At 44.5% G+C, this 21,076-nt stretch overlaps 1 protein-coding gene across 1 annotated transcript in view; it reads right to left on the bottom strand.

The window, feature by feature from the left end:
- Positions 1-5,928, bottom strand: part of ZNF697 (zinc finger protein 697) — a 30,094-nt gene extending 24,166 nt beyond the window's left edge. The window contains exon 1 of the mRNA XM_033436692.2: positions 5,490-5,928. The gene's annotated coding sequence lies outside the window, so the exon portion shown is untranslated. The remainder of the gene's footprint in view (positions 1-5,489) is intronic.
- Positions 5,929-21,076: the final 15,148 nt, after the last annotated feature.

The raw sequence follows: 21,076 nt of genomic DNA, 5'->3' as shown, positions 1-21,076 counted from the left end.
TTACCAGAAATCACTATCAATACCTGCTAGAGGGATTACTTTTTAAAAAAGTGATCCGTTGAAATTCACCAAGGTTCCCAGGTGTGGGGAAAAACCGTTGACTTTCCAGGTCAGTAACTGGAAAGGTGTTCTTCCCAGAGTGCCCTATCTAAGCACGATCAAGAGTCAAAGATGCGCTAACCTCCTGAATATGCAGGACACTGAGACCAAAGTGATATGTTTCTTGTTAATAAAACCCAGAAAGAATTGTTCCTGTTTTGTAAGTTTGGGTAAGATCTTGACAAAGTTCTCAGAAGAAAATATATGTAAAATGCCTCTCTGAATGAATGCAGGCCCTTTCCCCCTTAACTACACACATTTTAGCAAATCAGAGCTGTGTGCAGATGACCCAGACTTGACCCTCTGCAGGAAGGGGAAACTAGAGAGTTGCAGGTGGCCCTCCTCACACTGGCTGCAACACTGTTGCTAGCCTCTGGATGCACCATGCATGACTTGCTGAACAAGTGCAGGGACCCCCAAGAACTGTCCTATCATTGAAAATGACTAATGTGCTTATAACAACCCCTGCACACTATGTTTATACCGAGGCTTCCAAAGCACTGTGGGGCCTTGAGGTCAGGGAAAGAGAGGGCTTCGCCTCAGGAAATGGGTTCAATCTTGTGACAAGTAAAAGCCTCTTCACCCAAAAAGGAGAGGCTGATCTTTTTAGCACCCGCATTAATACATGATGCAATAAACCCAATTCCATACCCCATACAAATCATGCTACTCTTCTCAGAGGTAAAAACAGAAGGAACTATCTTCCTTCCTCATCCCAGCCTTTTTTTTTCTTTTTTTCCATATCTGCAGAAGCAGGGAAACCCCTCCAGTTTTCTCTGATGTGCAGCAAAGAGGTCTTTCCTAGGAGATATGGTAGAAGGTGTGCATGACAGCAATGGGGAAGGTACTGAAGCAATAGCCCCACCCATGCTACCCAACATCAATAAAACACCATCATCATTTAGCACTGATCAAGTTCCTACAACTCAGCAATACACAGATCTGCTCTCACGTATTTCCAGAGGGTGCTTACATTTTTGGGCAGTCATGCGAAAAGGATGAAAATTAACTAAGAAAATGATCCTCTGATCCCTCTCCTACAAACTGGCAACACGCAAGCAATGTTTCATGCCTACATTTTTGCATTTTGAGTCATTACCAATTCATCATCAACTCACGGTTCCTGAAAGCCCACCATATGCCAGGTTGTGCTCTGGACCTAAAGTCCATGCCATGTGTAGAGAATATGCAAATATTCCAGCACACGGTGGAGGCTCATTCAAGTTTACAATCATCAAGAAGACACTGAGCCTCAGGTATTTCAGACAATGCAAAAGGTTAGAGGAAAGGCTAAATGTGGCCTGGAGTGGTCAAGAAAGTCTACGGAAGGGGTGAGACTTGGCCTGGGGGGAGAACAGAAAGAATTCAGATAGGCTGGGAGAAAAGGGAAAAGAATTCCAGGTAAACACTTCTGTGCCCAAAGGTTTTATTATGGATTCTAAACCTGGTCTTTCCAAATGATGCCCATATGGGATTATGAGGGCACAAAAATAATGAATTTATGAAAAAACAGGGCCTCTCACATGAGATCCATTAGGATGCATTCAGAAACCCAACAATTTTCCTGGAAGGAAATTTGGAAAGTGAAGGACTTCAGAGGAAGAAGGAATAGATCCAGCAGTTTTCTCCCAGGGAGAACAAAGACACACCGTTCTGGACAGGCTCGAGAGTTGACAGACCTAAATTCCAGTCTATCTCCAGAATCTGGGACTCCAAGCTAGATTCTTAACTCCTCTCTGAGCCGCAGTTTCCTCCCTTTTAGAATAGGGATAATAATATGTAAATCATCAGATTAAGGCAAGGCATAGAAATTCCCTAGTTCAACAGTTGACACATAGATGTTCAATAATAGTAACTCTTGTCATCACGTAAAAAAGAAGCATAAAAAACTTTCCAGTTAGAGATAAATGAGCAACTACAAAACTGCAATGTCTTTAAGGAATGTTTGATGAAAGTCTGATCTGTCTTGCACTTCTATGTGCCACATGTTTAATCCTAGTAGACTGCTTGGGCTATAAAGTCAAATCGACATAATGGGAGTCAGTGGCTTAGTTGCAAGTAGCAGATGACCCTTGTAGTGCTACTTTCTAGAAAGCACATTGAACCTTCACAACTGAGAAGAAACCATTAGCTTCTTCAGTCCAGGAACATGACAAAAGTCATCGGTTATCCCCTTGAGATGAATCCATTCCATACCCTGTCTATAGAGTTTGAAAATTTAGGCTGGCAAAGAACTTCTTCAACAAATTTTTAATGAGTGTCTTTGTACTAGACACTGTGATAGATCCATTTAGCGTCTCCTAATGAAGGAGCAAAAGGAAAAACTCTAAGATTGGGGCTTTAGAGCCACAATTGCAATGAATTCTTACAGGTCTATGGGAAAGGCTTCATCTTGCTTTTTTTTTTGCGGTACGCGGGCCTCTCACTGTTGTGGCCTCTCCCGCTGCGGAGCACAGGCTCCGGACGCGCAGGCTCAGCGGCCATGGCTCACGGGCCCAGCTGCTCCGCGGCATGTGGGATCCTCCCGGACCGGGGCACGAACCCATATCCCCTGCATCGGCAGGCAGACTCTCAACCACTGCGCCACCAGGAAAGCCCCCATCCTCTTTTTTACAGAAAAAGAAAGACATCAATTAAGATATATGCATTCTTTTAATTCTTTTACTCATTCCTTCATTTATTCATGTTTTTCAAATAACATCCTTTGTGCACAGAGAGGCACAAAGGACAGGGTAGAGAGAGCCATTGCCTTCAAGGCATTTACATTTTGAAGGGGAGAAAGAAATCATCTAACTATCACAAGGAAGACCAGAGATGGGTGTCATCCAAAGGATGCAAAGTACCATGGAGATGAGATTGATCCTGACTGGGAGGTCTAGGAAGACTTCTACAAGACTTGTGCACCAGCTGGGCTAGGATTTGGAGAAAATAATCAGGGCAGTGCAGGCATGGAGTTCAACTTGATGGAGACACACAGGTGGAAGAATGTCTGGGGAGCTATTTGCTGCAAGAATGGGTAGGTGACATGAGGTGGCCCAGGTCCAGCGGAGAATAGAGGTTAAGTAAACACTGAATTGTTAAGGGTTTTGAATGCTAAACTTAGGAGTTACCTTTCTGATTACATTAACACTACTTAGTATGTACTAAGAAACCTGTTAGGAGAGGGGAAAAAAATGAAGGAAAAGAAAAAAGAAGTAGGAACTTAGATCAAAGGAAAAGCCCAAATGGCATTAACATAGGTTCACACTCCAGACCTCTTAATGACATTGCGGCTTTTTTTTTTTTCACTCTACATGAGCAGGCAAGGTCTTTCTTGTCCTAATTTATCACCTTTAACCAGCTTTTACCCTTTCTCCTTGCCTTTACTAGACACTAGAAATTGGGCAAATATGTAGATTCTGAGGAAATCCAAAGGGCTTTGGGGGAGAGGGAGAGGAAATGCGATGCAACCCCATCAGCCTTAATCACCCAACCTTCAGTCGAGGTCACCCTTCCCAGGCCAATTCAGCTACATCACCAGTTCTTCTCAGTCTGATTTCTTTCCATTCACTCCCTTAAGCCCAGTCGTTTTTGAAGACCATCTATGTTTTCCTTTCTGTAAAGTAAAAGGTAGCCAGACTTCCCATTTATGACCTTTGTTCACTATAGTGCCACCATATTCTCTTCGGGGCCCAGTTAAACTTCTAACATCAAAGTTCCCCCAACGACAACCTCCACCTCCACCCCCAACACACACACACACACACACGCACACACAGCCAACATGTTCCAACTAGAAACCATCTTCCGAATCCACAGAGCCTTTTCTCTTCACTTCGCCACTCTCATGCCCTCAACCTCAACAACTGGGTTTTTCCCCACTCTGTTCTTATCTCACACAAGATGCTTCATCTCTTCTAGAGAAGCCAGTGGAAAAGGTTCTGCATCCCCCTATATAGGATGCAGGGCTCTGTGCCTACCACATTATCATGAGCCTCGGGTACTCCTGCCTCACCACCCAAATGGCATTTTTCAAGGTTCATTTGGCTCTTAAAGTGTATTCCACTTTAAATAATATCCCTATGTTGGCTTGTTAAGAGAAGAAGGCAAACACTTGAGTAGAGCAGTAAAATAAACAGGGGAGGGGAGAAAGGAGAAACAGAGGCTTCTTAGGCGGGGGAGTTCAGTTACACAGGAGTGACACTTGGACACTTGGACTGTGTTCAAAGTTGCCCATTCATCCATCACAGCTCCTCAAAGACTATTAACTTGCTAGCCATTTCCAACTGCCTTTACCACACCCTTAGTCCCATGGGAGGAGGATAACGCCCTAGGGGATGCAGAGTATTCATGTCACCTTACAGGTAAAAGACAAATAGGCCAGCTATCAGAGCAAGGATGAAACATCACCAGATTGAATCCAGTCTAATGCTCACGTAGCAATGGGTGGGTGATTCATTATTTGGGATGGGGGTGGAGGCGGTTAGGAAAAAGGAAAATCGTGGAAAGTCCCAGAGGAAGTGGTCATCCAATTCTCGAAGCGTGGCCATAAGGTACACAGCGCGCCCCTGTTGCCGCTGGCTCCCGCCCTCAACCTCTTACTCGCCCTCTCCTCCCAACGCGCACTTCACCCCGTGCCTTCACTCACAGCCCTCAGCTTCGGTGTTCTCCCTGGGTGAAGGTATCGGCTTTGCTCCACCGGCAGACATGGACATTTGGCGTTGGGAAGCCTATCAGAGCTGAACGGCGACCACCCCTAGGACGACGAGCTGCTGCCCATCTACCCACTCATCCTTATTGTGCCATTTGTCCAGTCTGATGGCTGCCCAAGCCTCTGCTCTGAGTCAGGATAGAATGGAGCGGAGAGAAAAAGGGAGAACACACTTCACAAGGACCCAAGATGACCCGCCGGCCCCCCTCGGAGTCTCCCACCCCCACCCCCAAAAGCCCCGAGTGGGGCTGGGGGCGCGGAGAGACAAGGCGAGGGGAGCGCAGTCGGTCCCCGTCCGCAGCTGCACACAAAGCCCTTCACCTTCTCCTTGCCTCCCAAGCTCCTCCCTGGGCTTCGTTTTTCCGAGGGTCTCGGATGCCCCCTTCGGTGGTCGGCGGGACGGTCTGACTACCTCTCCAAGCGCTGCCTCCTCCCTCGCGTCTCAGCCTCCTCCTCCCCGCCCCTCGCCACAGACCCCGAAGGGAGCTCTGTCCGGGCTTGGGGGCCGCCAAGAACACCCACCCTGCGCCCGGGGCCCCGGAGCCCCTGCGCCTCCGGGGCGCGGACAGCGGTACAAGTTCGCCCAGCCGTTCCGCCACCCGCTCTCGGGCGCACACCCCATCCCCGCAGCGGTCGGGTCGGGTCCAGATCAGCCCCATCCTCTGGCGGCGTGGGAGCCCAGCCGCAGCCACGCTCCTACCTGCGCGGCGGCGGGCGCGGCAAGGAGCGAGGGCACCGCGCGCCCCGGCCCGAGCCCCGCGCCGCGGCGCGTCTGCTCTTGTGCTGCGGCGGCGGCGGCGGCTGCAGCGGCCGCGGGCTGGCTGGCGGACTGGCTGGTCGCCCGGCTGGCTCCTCGCTGGGGCTTCCTGTAGGGCTGGACAAAGGACATTTCCTGGGAGGAGCAGGGGAATGTTCCCAGCATGCCCCAATTTGTAGTTCCCGGGGACTTCCTGCCACCACAGCAGCGGGCGCCTGGGAGGCAGCTCCGGCCAGACTAGGACCCCGGGCCCGGAGCAGAGGCGCTGCCTCCTTCCCTAAGCGCTCCCGGGAAGGGGGCGGTGCGTGGATCCGACCCTGGGCCCCGCCCCGCGGCGCACGCCGAGCCAGCGGCCCTGGAGGGCGCGGGTCCCTGCGCGGGAGTTCGTAACTGGGGTCCTGTCGCTGAGCTGTCGCAGTGTGCGGGGGGACTGCGGGGGGAGAGGCCTTTTCTTTAGAAATGAGGAAGGTGGGGATGGGTTCGCTTTAGGTCATCTGGGATTTTTAAAATAGATTTTCTTTTTCCTTTTCTGTTTTAAGCCACCGGAATCCTGCTGGGGGCGGATTAAAGAACTTGACTGCTCACCAGGAATTCAGGTTCCTTAAGACCTTGGCGCTTCATCCTTAAAACCATAAGAGCTGATTGTTCCCAGATCCTGACCCGATGACATTCCTTCCTCCGTTGTTGGCCTTGTCCCAGGCATCTTTTCAAGAAAAGTAATTAAACTAAGAGGTAGAAAACAAATTACATGAATTAACTAGGAGACACGTAAAAACCCTTGTGCTGCTGAATGAAGAACTTCCTGGACTTTCTGCTTATCTTTTCCTTTCACCTTTAGGATTCAGTTTCCTGGGTCCTACAAAACAGAAGTGGTGGCCGCTATATAGCGAGCGCGTGGGGTGAGGGGGTTAGGGAAGGAGGACGTTGGCTACCAGAGAGGAACTCCGCTTCCAGACTATCAAGGGTCTGTAACATCCTCCACAAATTCCTGTCTAATTCCCAGGACGCTCGTGGGAAAATCAAGGAAGGGCCACTTAGAGACTACATGACTAAAAGCTGTGTTCTCTCCCAAGGAGAGCGATCAGAGTGTAGTGAATGGAGATGGGACCTAAGGAGGATTTCTAGGGTCCTCTAAAATGTGTTTGAAAACTCACAAGGTAGTAGGTCATAATTACCCGTCATATCCACTTGGCCTCTCACATTTCAAAGGCGCATGAATTGGAACTTCTGGATGAGGGATTTAGGTTTACATTTAAGAAAAGTGGATCCACTTTGCTTTTCTGCTGTAGTTCTCTTTCTTTGGAGGTCCTTAACCACAGGCATGGAATGGGCTGGATTAATTTAAGGTGTAGAACTGATGAGTAGCACACAAACATGATCACCTTCCTCCCCAAAATTCCTGTTGCACATGTCACTGTGTTGACCGTCCACCTAAATGAATGGAGCTGTACTCCTTGAATTTTCCAGACCCTACAAATTACTGCTCCTTAATGGTTTGCAGTCTGGTAACATTCCAGTGAAAGCGTGCCCCCCCCCCCAAAAAAGGATAATTGATAATGGTGGTTTGGCAAATCTAGCAACCTTTTCTAGTGTTCAGCTTGAAAAAAAAAATTATGCACTTGCCTGTAGCATCTAACACGGTCTACCAGGCCTTGGTTGAAGCTACTTTCTGCCTTGCTTCTAATATGGTACACTCTCCTCCTACATTTCTAATTTCAGCTTATGATACCTAAAACCTCACTATCTCCATCGCATACCAAACCTGCCCCTCATTTTATTTTGTCAACCTAAGTTAATTCGTTACTTTAACAAATTTATTTAACACTAACTATTCACTATGCCTGGAGTAGACAAAGAATATTTAACAGTAAGATATCTGCAGAGTAACCATCAATAACTTAACTACAAGCTACGTCTTACCCTCAAGAAGCTCATACACCAGTTAACATCACACAGACAATTACCACATGGTATTTAACAAAGATGTCTGTGTTCCCAGAAAGTGGTGCTCTTTCCATAAACTCTTTTGTTCCAGTGAGAGCAGGAGTAGGACAGGAGTGGCCAGAGGAGGGAACAGGAGATGAAAAAATGCAGGTCGTATGTAGGGACACTTAGTGTGTGAAATTTGGTTGGGAAGCGGGTGGAGGTAGCTGGGCAGGAAAGAGGGTCTAAGGAGGATTTTCTGTTTGTGGGGGGTTTATTTGGTTTTTAAGATGAGAGCTCCTTGTGGATGTTTAAATGCTGATGGGAAAGGTCTAGGAGACAGGCAGAGGGTGAAGACAGAGAAGAGAGGAAGGATAAGGGATTAGGCATTCAACAAATGCTTGTTGAATTAACTAATGCCTGTTACGGATCATTGCTGAAGATGTTGAAGTTGAAATTAATAAACTGCACATTCCCAGTAAAGATATGCAGAGTGTGAGACCAGACAGAAATGACATTCCTTTCTCCCTCGTCTTGGGCCCTCTCCCAACCTCCTTGTCCTCAGGGGAAGGTAACAGGCAAGCAGATAAAAGGAGGGAAAGAAGGGCTCCCCAGCTGTTAGAGGATGGATGTCAAGTTTTCCAATTTGACGACAGGTTCAAAAGCACACAGCAACTTCAGAAAAGTCTAAACTTTTAAGACTATGGGTTTGGGTTTTATTATTAAAGTAAGCAAATATTTTACCTTTACCTTTTATTTTTAAATCTTTACTTTGAGGTAGGCTACATAACTGTTCTCAGCCTCACCTTTCAAAAGGGGAATTGCGCCTACACCTTTCAAGCTTTCAAGTATAAGGTGGACATCTATTGTTTTTCATACCCTCACGAGCATCCATCTCCCCCTTTTCTGATAACAGCAGCTTTGGGAAAATAACCCCCTTCTCAGTCCTTAGTCTTCGTGGTTTACAGAGTGGCAGATCATGGTGGGTATAAGATCAACACCTGCCAATTAGTCTATTCCATTGCTGTACAAGGGATAAGCTAATAGAAGAAGCAGAGCTGAGAAAAGAGGGTGTGTGTGTGTGTGTGTGTGTGTGTGTGTGAGAGAGAGAGAGAGAGAGAGAGAGAGAGAGAGAGGGAGAGAATATAATCACAAGCAAATCCTTACCCTATTGTTGATCATGCCTGAAGCCAAGATACCCCCAGACTTTTTAGCTGCATGAGACAAAACCTTCTCTTCGGGCTTAAGTTACTTTGAGTTAAGTTCTATCTCTTGCAGCCAAGAGAGTTCTATACAGCTGGTCATGAGGTATAGTAGTACAGATCCTTAAGTGTGTAACTGGCTAAGTTGAGGAAGGGTGAGAGTAGAAAGGGTCCCTCTGCACCAGGCTAGAAAATTGGAAATACTTGTGATATGGTAACCAAAAAAACGGAGTGAAAGGTCTCAGACCCCAGCATTTCAAGGCTGGAGTTTTAGACGTCTTGATTGACACACGTCAGGATTTTTGAAGGTTTGGGCTACTTGTAGTTTTTATAAATGTTCTAAAGAAAGAGACATGGCGATGTTCAAACTGGGCCTGTGTAGAAGCAGTGAGGAAGAAATTACAGCCTGGCTAAAAGATGCTCTTTCTGCCTCTAGCTGGCAAACTCAAATGGTCAAGAATCAGATATATTGAGCCATGCCAGGTTGGAAAAATGAAATGCTCTGCTCCTTCCAGAGTGACAGCAAAGACATGAAGGTAAAAAAAAACTGATAATGGAAAGACTGTTTCCAGGGTCTACATCGGACTCCTCCTACTGTGCCATTCCTGTCTGAGGAAGGGAAGAATTAATCCCATTTTAAGGACGGTGACCATATAATTTATCATCCAAAATGGGACAATTTTGAGTGTGAGTAGGGGTGCTATTAATAATTACACTGGAGTGACACTCAAGAGCAGGTCACCCTGATTAAAAGAGCCATCTGCTAGGACACAGCCCTGCATCTAGAGGCCATAATCTGTCAGTCTTCTTCACCCCCAGTAAATTGCTTCAGATTGCCCCTAGGCAGAGGTCAGAGTGGCAGTCATTAAGCTGAAGACTGGAAAGTGAATCAGACCTAAGGTCTTTCCTTAGAAGACAGAACCCCCCCAGGCCAGTGTCTAGAGTGCAGAAGGACTCCACACCATTGAACTACACTAGCAAGTGGAAGCCTAAAGCAGTGTAGTCCCCAAATTGGGAACTCTCCCGGATTCCCATCGCTGTTGTGGTCACATAGGAAAATAGCCAATAAGAATCTTTCTTGAGAAGTAAAGTGGAGATAGTTAAATTGATCTCTACCTCTTCATCCTCCACTTCCAGGGCTAGGTCTGTAACCCAGGCCTGTCAGTCAGCACCTCCCACGTCCCACAGACCAGTGATGGGGCAGGTAGTTGTGCGGGGGGTGGGGGGTGGGGGTCAGGCATGGGCATGTGACCCGGAAGCTAAGGTTAAAGAAGCCGCTTTCTCTGTTGGAATTGCTAATTGAAAAGGCAACACAAACTGAAGATGCTGGAAGGCGTAACCTGAACATCGAGGCAAAACAGAAAAGAAGAGCAGAGAGAGGGAGAAACAGAGAAAGAGTTTATTTGAGGTCTTCAGTTCAACCATTCCTAATCTATCCCTGTTCTTTTCAGTTACATGAACAACTACATCCATCCCGCCATCATAATGTGATTTGTTCACTTATCTAATTGAATAGGATTTCTGCCTATTTCAAGAGAAATAATTCTGACTAAACTCGGAGATTCTGAACGTTTTTCGGTGTTTCTCATGGTGAAAATTCTCAGGAAAGAGGGAGGGGAAAATAGGACAGGGATAGACTCACCTGAACCACAGCTCTCAATGAAGTGTTCTTCTCAGTAGACCCCCTGTTGTTGCCAGCCAGCGCCAGCTTTCTAATCCCATCATCCAGGCTGGTGTGGCGAACTGACCACCTTCTAGGGTTGAAATGACACGGACGCATCCATCAGTCAGTGCCTGACTGTTTGGAGAGCTCAGCCGTGTTTTCCTCCTGGTACTGGCTCTTTTGCTTAAAAAAAAAGATTTTCAACCCTTACAGTTATTGTTTAGCCTGATTCGCTTGTTAGTAGGTAACATATAGTTTTTTGGTCTTTTGTTTTGTTTTGTTTCGTTTCCTAGTGGCATGTAGCTGCTTCCTCTTAAGTCCCAAAACTTGAATTCCCACATCAGGGCCTTTTCTCCTTTTCTGCCTGGAGTCAGCCCTCCAACTCCAGTCCCAATTTTCTGAGGGGAGCTCCTTCCCATCCTAACCCTAAATGTCACTTCCTTATACAGACTTTCTCTGGCCACTCTCTCTAAAATAGTCTCCCCCTTTTCTCTGTGTCTTTCATTTTCTTCATATTTGAAACACTTTATTCTGTTTTCCCTGCTTCATTTCTCTCCTGTGATTAGCATGCAAGCTCCATGAGAGTAAGTTCTATGACTGTCTTATTCATAGTTTTGTCCAAAGAATCCAGCACAGCGCTCAGCTTTTATAGCAGAAAAGATATATGTTGAGTACATTTAATAAAGAAATATTTTTTAAGCAGCTGAGAGGAGCATCAGGGTTCACTTGTGGGCAAGCTCTCTTGGATACACTTTTTAAAATTGAAATATAGTTTCTGTTCAATATTACATAAGTTACAGGTGTACAATATAGTGATTTGCAATTTTTAAACGTTACACTCTATTTATAGTTATTGTAAAATATTGGCTGTATTCTCCTCTGTATAATATATCCTTATAGCTTATTTTATACCTAATAGTTTGTACCTCTTAATTCCCTGCCCCTCCCCCTTTCCCTCTCCCCGCTGGTAACCACTAGTTTGTTCTCTATATCTGTGAGTCTGTTTCTTTTTTGTTATATACACTAGTTTGCTGTGCTTTTTGGATCCCACATGTAAGTGACATCGTACAGCATTTGTCTCTCTCTCTCTGACTTATTTCACTTAGCATAATGCCTTCCAAGTCCATTGAATATACTTTTTTAAAGTAAATTTTCTATTAAAGTATAATGTGTAAAAATGAATGTTTCATTAAAATCGAATGTGTTCAGATATTGAATATCTTATTCCCTAGAGGAGAATTTGGGGGAGGGGAAGTGAGACTATTTCCCATCTGATCAAAGGCAGTGGAGGGAAGAGGACACTTTCACCAGGATTACCTGGGCTGAGGGCTGGCTCTGAAATAGTCGGCCTCCTACACATGTTCCCCTGAACATGAGCAAAAGACTGTGGTTTTTTTTTTTTTGGTTTTGTTTTGTTTTGTTTTTCTGAGCTACATATAGCCTGGAACTCTTTATCCCTGAAGGATGGGGAGAGAAGAAAAATAAATTGTGAGCCATAGCAAAAATGGGTATACATGTCAAGGTATAGATTTCACTCACCTCTGTACTCCAAAGATTAGAAAGATACTTGGTTCACTAATCTTTTAAAATAAGTCTGTATCTGACTTAATGGAGAAATTTTAGATGCCCTCTCTCTAAGGTTAGAAGCAAGATGAGGATGCCCAGCGTCCTGCTACTCTTCCACTTGGTACTAGAAGTCTATGCCAATCCAATAAGAGAAGAAAATCAAAGGTATAAACATTAAAAATGAAGAAACATAACTGTCATTTGCAGATGATATTATCTACATGGAACTTATTATAAACCAGGAACCATCTATTTGTTTAGTATTCACTAATCATCTCTGTTTCAAAAATAAGGAAAATGAGGTTCTGAGAGGCCACATTTACCCAAGGTTGTTAAGAAGTAGTCCTCAGAGGCTGAATTTAAAGCCTCATGAGGCAAGAAGAAAGAATAAGAACATTCACAGTGAAAGTGTGAAGAAGAGAGGGGTGAAGTTCCATCCATCCATCCCTTCATCCATCCAACCATTCATTCAGTAGTTGGACGCTTATTGTGTTAATGTATGTCTGCTCCCTTCCATGCACACTGTTCGGTGCCAGGGATGCTGAAATGAAAGTTGCATGTCCTGATCGCAATCTGGTGGAAGAATAATACCACATGAGGAGATGACTCTGTGACTAAGCTCACATAGCAAGCAATCGAGGCACAGGAGAAATTGGGATCATCAGAGGTTGCCTTCCCAGTGGTGACACCAGAGCTGAGTCTTAAAGAATAGAAGTAGGTTTTCTGAGCAAGGAGCTGGGCATCAGGTGAGGGAGATGCTGTAGAGTAGGGAGTGGGACAGGATGCTCATGCAGAATGATAATGATTGAGGCTATCGTATTTTTAGGCATGAGCCCAGGACTTGAATGACATTGTGAGCCATGCTAAGTAAGGAATGTGGATTGTGGACGCAGCACTGGGGTACTGAGACAGACTGAAAAGAAAATGGCTCAGTCCTTATAGGTTGAAGGAGGGTGTGGAGTGAAACTGCTTTGTTTTCTTTTACTGTGTCTACACTGAACAGCATCAATTATCACTTCCGTTGGCATGCTAGTTTTCCTGTAATTTACCACTAGTCACAGCTTTTTAAATGGTGTTACTAAAACTTTATCCTATTCCGAATAAGATTGCTTTAGCATTGAGCAGACTCGACAACTGGTACCCTCCAGCCACTTGTCATCTCTTTTCTTTGAAGCGTTGTGGCTTCATCACTAGGTTTATCAAGTAAGAAAGTCCCCCAGTATGGTTCCAGTGAAGCAGAAAAGATAAATCCATTTATTCAACAAATATTTACAGAATATTTACAGCGCTAGGGTACAACAGTGAATAAAACATGCTTCCTACTCTCAAGGAGCTTGTGGGCTCAATTTGACCAAACAGATAATAACATTTAACACCAGAATCAGCAAACATTATATGATACTGTGTACCAAGGCTCGTTCTATATGTTTCCATATACGAATCCTTCAATCATTTAATACGCTCAACAACCCTATGAGGCAGGCTGTAAGAGGCCCCCTTGCCCAATTCACCCTGCTAGTGGGCTCGGAACTGCAGCAGTAAAGCTCCAGTGTCTGTGCTCTCATCCCTTTCACCTTAATGGCCTGATGACAATCTAATGTGACAAATAACATGATGCAGACAAGCTGCGTCAGAGTAGCATCCCAGGTGCTACTAACCCAGTCTTAGGGGTCAGGAAATATTTTCTGGGAAAGTTTCAAGCTGAGCCTGGAAGAAGGAGTAGGAGTTAGCTAGATGACAGAGGAAGGGAGGGTTAAAGGAATCTTATGTGCAAAGATTCTGAGCCTAGAAAAGACTTGGCATTTACTGCAGAGCATCCTGGAAGATTAAAATGAGGCCAGGATGAGGGGGTGGGCGTGAGGTTGGGGAAGAATAGAAGTAAAGTTGGTGTTACTTCAAATTTTAGGGCTAGAAGAAATCTCATAGACAAGGCAATGGAACTAAGTTCCAGAAAATCCTGAGCTTAAATATTATATCCCTTTTAAGACATGATGACCTTTTTTCATCAAAGCAAAATCAGAATCATTTTTTGGATTTATGGCTTCATGTAGGTAATAAGTTTTAGAAAAGTATTTCTTACTAATTACCTTATTAATTACATGGAGGTATGTATTTAAACATTCATCTTTGTTGAAAGGAATAAAATTGCATTAAAACTAGGTATAAAATTACCCCACAAATCAGTTACTACAGATTTACTATGATTGAACGGTCATTCTTATCTTCAACATTTATTTGTTGAGCACCTACTATATGTCAGGCCTGGTGTATGACACCAGAGGACACTTAAGGGAAGATAACAGGTCCTTGAGCTTGCACTAGGCATATTGCAGCAAATCCTAAGTATCTTAGAAAGTCTGAAAGCATGGTTTTCGTACTTATAGAACATGTAAGGATTTTTGTCCAAACATCTAAGTTCACAGATGAAGAAACAAGGAAGATTAAGTGATTTACCCAAATTCATATACCTCAGTGTAGGGGGGTGCTGGTGACTTGACCTAGGGTCATACTTCTAAGCCATTACTCTTTCCAGTGACACCTCACTCCCTTATATATTCTGAGCCATGCGTTCAAGAGAAGTGTTTGCCAACAAGTTGAGGGGTGTTGTAAGTCAGGATTCCCATTGGAGCCCTTCTATACCAATGTAACCTTCTCCCCCACTCACAAGGTAACAGCCTACCTATGGCCAGCATTGTCCAGTTTACAGAAATGTTTTCACATTTATTATCTCAGTTGAGCTTCAAGGGACCCTAGGAAGTAGATTCTATAGACATTAACACCCCCACGGAGATGAGGAAAATAAGTTTTAGAGTTCCAGTGACATGAGCACGGTTACAAAGTAAGAGCCAGAAGGGCAGGATCAGCTGCCCCAGGCCTCAAACCACAGAGGCACTCAAACATCCTGGGAATAAACCCGAGATTCGGTGCCATTTAACTCAGGTTTCTACCAACACTCCCAACACAAGTGATGAAATGTAAACTGGATCTATTCCCACTGAAGAAGGAAGTTTCCCTGGATAGAAATGTAAAAACACTCCCAGGACTGCAGATTTATCTTTGCTGAGATTTTCTGTGATCTACACATGCATATTTCTTGGTGTAATCAGAGTCCTGCCCCAATTCCAAGAGGACCTGAAACTGACAGCTGAATTCCTAAACCAAACAGTGTGTGACATTGTGCAGGGAAACAGAGATTTTTTTAAAATATATACATTTAAATTCCTTTAATATACCTCCCATGAAGTCATCTGGTTGGAAAGGAAAAGTGAAGAGAGGAGAAAAAACTGTAGATATTTGGTAAATGTTTAATTGGTAAGAAGCCAATAAATAAGTAATGGAAAAGAAGCTATATCTATATTCACACTATAGGTTATACAAGTGATGGCGTGAATACATTCTTGCTATTATGGAATTAAATAATTAATATTTAGATTAAAAATAAAAGTCATTCTTCACATACCATGAGTGTTCTTGAGACTCTACCAGTGACTTAAGAAAAATATTTTTTTTAGAACCATACCCATATCTTGAACGAGACTGTGTAACTACATCCAAGTAAGTTCTCTTTGCTCATGGTGAGTGTGAGTGACTAATGCTTTCCAGTTATGAATGCTGGAAAAACTGTGAAACAAAAGAAAAATAAGTAAAATATTCTGCTATACTTGGTGCAAATAACAAATCCCTTATTAGAGCATAAAGAGAGATTTGATTTTCATTAATGGAAATAGTCATCATCTTTGTCACCCCTCTCTATTAAATAATATTAATTTAAAGGGACACCACATTATCCAGAATCTGGATCTGCCCCTTGAGGCCTCTGCTCATTGGCTGAGGCTCCATTCTTGTATACTGCAGATATTTTTTTAACTCTAAATTCTTTGCTCCTTCCACTATCATATTTCCCACCCCGTGAATGCCTGGAGTTCTGATAGACTGTGCCACAAAACACTTGTGTTTTATTTTATACTATTTTCTATTACTATTACTGGTTCGTGAGATGTTTTGTACAAATCATTGGTCTGTCTCCCCAGCTAAACTCAAAGCTTCTTGGCGGAGGAATCTCGCTTCGTATTTATCCTCTCCCTGCCTCCCCCACTGAGTACCCTTGCTGCAGTGTGCACAGAGTAGGTTCACAATCCCGGGGGGAGTGTAGTCTCCTCTTTCTCTTCTCCACAACAGCATGAGACAGGCTGGGACCTGGGACCTGGGACCCTTTGCTGCAGTGCTTGCACCTGGACAAACATCTCCTTGAGAAACAAAATACAAAGAAACAATAAGGAACTAAAAACATGCATTGGCCGTTGGGGTAAATTATGGACAACAAGATACAAAAAGACCAAGAAAAAAACAACTACCACTTCTGAAGAACTGGGAGCAAAAGCATGGTACTAAGCATGCCCCCTGCACCTAACACCACCAAAGGGGTGGGCAAACCACCTAAGCCCGCCACTGGCTGTACCCCTGGACGTACCCCTATCCCCCTTCAGGACCAAGCAAGGGAAACTGTTCCTTGTTTTCACTCCCCGCTGCTGCAGCAGGGGCCCCAATAAAGCCTTGCCTGAATTCCTTGTCTGGCCTCTAATCAATTTCTATTGATTGGGGAAGGCCAAGAACCCTGGTCGGTATCAAGAGAACTCCTCAGCAGCTGCATTCTCTCATCCCTAGTGCAGCAGAAACTTCCCAGATGTGGGCAACACCCCAGAGTAGATGCAGAGCTCAGGTTTTCTCAGGGTAGAGCTAAGTGTTGGCTGGCCCTGGGTGTCTGAGCCCTGAGGGCTGGCCTCCTCCACAAACTCACTAAGCCTCTTCCTGGCCCTGATCCCCAAAGTCGACTTTTTTTGGTCCTATAGTCAGTACTCCAGCTGCACTGAGTTCCTGGCTTAATTCCCCACTACTCTCAGCCAGAAAGCTTTCTGGTCCAGAGCTTCAACTACATTCTCTTCTTTTGCTAACTTTGTTTCCCTCTCCTGTACTGTATGAGCTTGTTTTTCTGGCTGCTTCCAGAAACACTTCATCCATTGCCAACGGGCTCTGTAATAGTTGCTTTAATCATTAACGCTGATAGCTATTTATAGAGATTACCCACGCCAGCCCATGAAATGTTTACCTCCAGTCAGGCCCATGAAAAGGGAAATTATGTCCCAGGATGGTTGTGTCTTATGTGTTTGGATCATACCAGCATATTCTCCTGCCTAGAACATGGTCTGTCCAGAATTAAAGTGATTTAACTTCGAAGAGAAAATAATGCACATTTTTTTTCCCCGTGAGATTTTATTCATGGTCATTTGCTTCAGCTGTTGATATAAAGAAACCAGTTTAACTGCTTCAAAAGGTCAACTGAAAAAGGAACTAGTCAACCTGTGAACTCATTAAAAATAAATGGAAGAGTTATGGAGAGTTATTATTATATCATGTCAAGACTGCTTTTTGGAGGGGAAGAGGAATGCAGGCCAGGTGGTTAATTGGGATTATGCCCTTAGCTACATCTGTTGTGATATCTGGGTTTACTCCATGTGAAAATGAGAACAAGAGTTTGTCCCAGGCTAGGGTCTCTAGAGATAAATACTATGTGAAGTGTTTTAAAGGCACAGAATCCAGGGGAATAACTATTCTAAGAGTTCCGATGGTTACAAAGAATGCAGTTTTAACCAGAAGCAGAGATAAAACCTCAGGGTCACCAGAAAACCCCAGGTGTTTTCAAGGACCATATTGAAAGTTGGCTGACCAAGTAGAAGGGGAAAGAGCCAGGAGCTGTAAAGCCCGATTTCAGTGACTCAGACTGGACTCAGTGCCCATGGTTGATATCAGGAGCTTCTCTATCTGTACACCGTTCACATCAACCCAATTCCTCATCCTATAGTTGAGTCCATTTTTACATCTGAAAACTTAAGTGTATCCTGGAACTGATAAACAGCTGAGAACGTAGGGAAGAAAGGAATAGGTGGGTGGGGCTAAGCCGCAGCCCCAAGGTAACAACAGAGCAAAAATAAGTAACTGGATTCTCTTGGAGGTGGCAGATGAAGGAACCTATTGTTACCAAAGAGAGTTCCCTACCCAAGAGACCCTGAGGCATTACATCAGCAGACTAGCACATATGACTCTTTCCTAACTCTGGCTCCATTTTGGAAACACATACCTTCTATAAACGGTGTTTGGAGAGAAAGAGAGGAGATGCCATGTCTGTTTTTCTGCTTCCCATGTCTCTATTAAAATTTAGTTGCTGTGGGCAGGGTATTCATCATCTCCTTTCTTGGTGACCCCTCAAATTGCAGCGAGCCACTTTGTACTGTTGTTCGATCACATGGTCAGGACAGATGGCTCCTGCATAGCAGTAAGGTGGACAGGGTCCAATCAGTCCTAAATGCTGAGATCTGGTGCCTATTTAGGGCCAGAGTTTTGGAAAAATAATGGCTGGTCATTATTAAGAGTTTCATATGTGCAGAGACTGGGCTAGGAGCTTTAAGTGTATCTCCTCATTTACTCGTCACAACAAACCAGTTAGGCATTACTGCTTTTTCTGCGGTAACTCTGAGGACACTGAAGTTCAGAGAGGCTCAGTAATTTGCCCAAGGTCACAGAGCCAGTGAGTAACAGAGTCAGATTTCAAACCCAGGTCTGACTCCAGATCTCGTGCTGCTACTCCTCGTGTTGTTGTAGGAAAGGCACCTGAAGGGACATCTAGTCCTGTAGTCCTAGATTAAAAAATAAGGGTAAGTTGCTTATTTCCTGTCTCTAGTTTTCTTCGTTTTATCACATTTACACCTCATATCCAGATGCCAATATGGCGCTTTTAGTTACATGCCGAGTTGTGTGGAAGGGTGAACAGAGTTTATCTCTACGGAAAAATGTTCATGGATCAATGGACCTGCCATTACATGGTCCCTATGTGGATGATACTGTCTACCAGGGGCTGGGGTACACACAGTTCTCACTCTCAGGAGATAAGATAGGCCTATCAAATGGTATCCAAGGCAGCAATACCATAAGTGCTATATCAACAGGAAGGAGAACTGCTCTTCATGTTGGAAGAGGGACAGATCACTTCCGAGTAGACGGTCAAGGAGGGATTCCTGGAGGACGAGGCAGGATCTGAAGAGTGAAGGAGGGTATTTATTTGGAGGTAGTAGAATCATGAAATGGAGACATGGAGCAAGGAAGCGAAAGGCACGTTTGGAAACAGCGAAGGCACCAGGTCACTTGAGCTAGGCTCACTGGGGAAGGAGGAGGAGACGGAGCAGGAAAGGCAAGCTGAAATTAGATTGTGCAGATCCTTGGAAACTATGCAAAGTGGTTTGAAATCATGATAATAAATAAGATCCATGGTGTGAAACTCCAGTCCTGTGGAGGCACTGGATCACCTGGGGAGGCTGCTGTGCAGCAACAGCAGGGAGAACAAGGGCTTTGGACAGAAGGTCTGCTTTGAGTCGAAGTCTAACCCTGTAATTTCCTAGCAGTGTGAATTTGGCTAGTTACTGAATTTTTCTGAGTTGCTGTTTATTCATCGGTAATTCCCATCTCACCTGGTTATAAAGCAGGAGTCAGCAAACCTTTTCTGTGATGAGCCAGATTGTGAATATTTTAGACCCGCTGGGCCATATCGTTGCTGCTATCGTACAGTGAAGGCACACAGACAACTTGTAAACAAATGAGTGTGGCCATGTTCCAATCACATTTTACTTACAAAACAGCCATCCAGCCGAATATGACCTCTGGGTCATAGTTTTCCAACCCCTGTAATCGAGGATTAAGTGAAATTATATCTGTAAAACACCTAGCACAAAATAGGCTTTAAATAACCATTCCCACCTCTGCTAATTCCTTTTGCTTCCCCCCGGCAAAGTGGCTTGTACCCCATTACCACACCCTGATGTAGTTGATACTTATGGCTGGCCATAATATTATCTCATAAAAATGGGCTTCAAAATCAATCGATTCCTTAGGTTATGGTTTACTAAAGGCATAAAGAAAACGGAGTCTTCCTGGTTATGATAATAAAGGATACAGTGTGTGTGTGTGTGTGTGCAAAAAAAAAAAGGTGTGAAAAGAAAAAAAAAGAATGTAAAGTGCTGGTGACCTAAAGGGAAGGAAATCCAAAAAAGAGGGGATATATGTATATGTATAACTGATTCATTTTGCTGCACAGTAGAAACTAACACAATATTGTAAAGAAACTATACTCCAATAAAAATTAATTTAAAAAAAATAATAAAGGAGAACCATGTCCCATTTCTAGGCTGAGAGGGCATGAGGCAGTACCCTCCCTTTCCTTGCCACTTAAGCCTAAGAAAAAAGCAGTGGAATTCTGCCTGCTGAATTTAGAATAGAACTGCTGGGGGAATTTGGAATGAAAGGGCACCCCCTAATGGACACTTACAGAATTCAGATGAATTCTCCTTTTCATTCTCCAAAAAGGATTAACCAAGATGAATATACCTCACCAGCAGTCTACTTTTTACAAGTCCCCTTCATGAGACCTCATTTGATCAACAACTGCATTGTGGGATGATTTTTCTCCTAAGGAAGTTGAAAAAGAAGTGGTTAAAGACTTAGCCAAGGTCACCCTTCCTGACGTAAACCAATAGAGAGAGCGAGCAGGCTGGATATTGGGGTGTGCACAAAGTGGTTAAGGCTTAACAGGGCAAATAGTGGGAGACTCTGCTCGCCCTCTGAGTTTTCCCTGTTGCCAACACAGGAACGAACTGATCTAAAGTAAGAAACCATCAGCCCGTCTCACTGAAACCTCTCCCACTGCAAAAGGGTTCTAACTGAGCTGACGTCATCTAGGCAAAGCAGTCTTCCAGCTGGTAAGCCAAGCCACCCAACAGGGAAGACCTAATGGTTCTTTCCAAAGCCTCCACTTGGAGTCACAGGACACTCATGTGCAACAGGCTGGCCATCCCCCTCCCCCTTCGTCAATAATTCACTTCTGTAGTTGCTGAGTGAGGTTTGTTGAAGACCAGCCTGGAGCCCTCGGGGAGCCACCTGGGAAAACAACTGGAGACTCAGGGTAGGGCTGTGGTAGAAATGCTAGAATTGTATTTCTAAGGGCTCACAGAGCACAGCTGTAGTAGTCCTCCCAGAAGAACAGGACACGTGGATATACTGGCCAAGAGAGAAGAGAGCACAGGAGACTGGGAGAGACTCAGATGTCCAGAGGAGGACAATGGTGGCAAGAC

This window comes from Orcinus orca, chromosome 1 (assembly GCF_937001465.1).
Source record: "Orcinus orca chromosome 1, mOrcOrc1.1, whole genome shotgun sequence".
NCBI classification, from domain to species: domain Eukaryota; kingdom Metazoa; phylum Chordata; class Mammalia; order Artiodactyla; family Delphinidae; genus Orcinus; species Orcinus orca.
The sequence above is the reverse complement of the archived record's forward strand: the minus strand, read 5'-3'. Positions and strand labels throughout refer to the sequence as shown.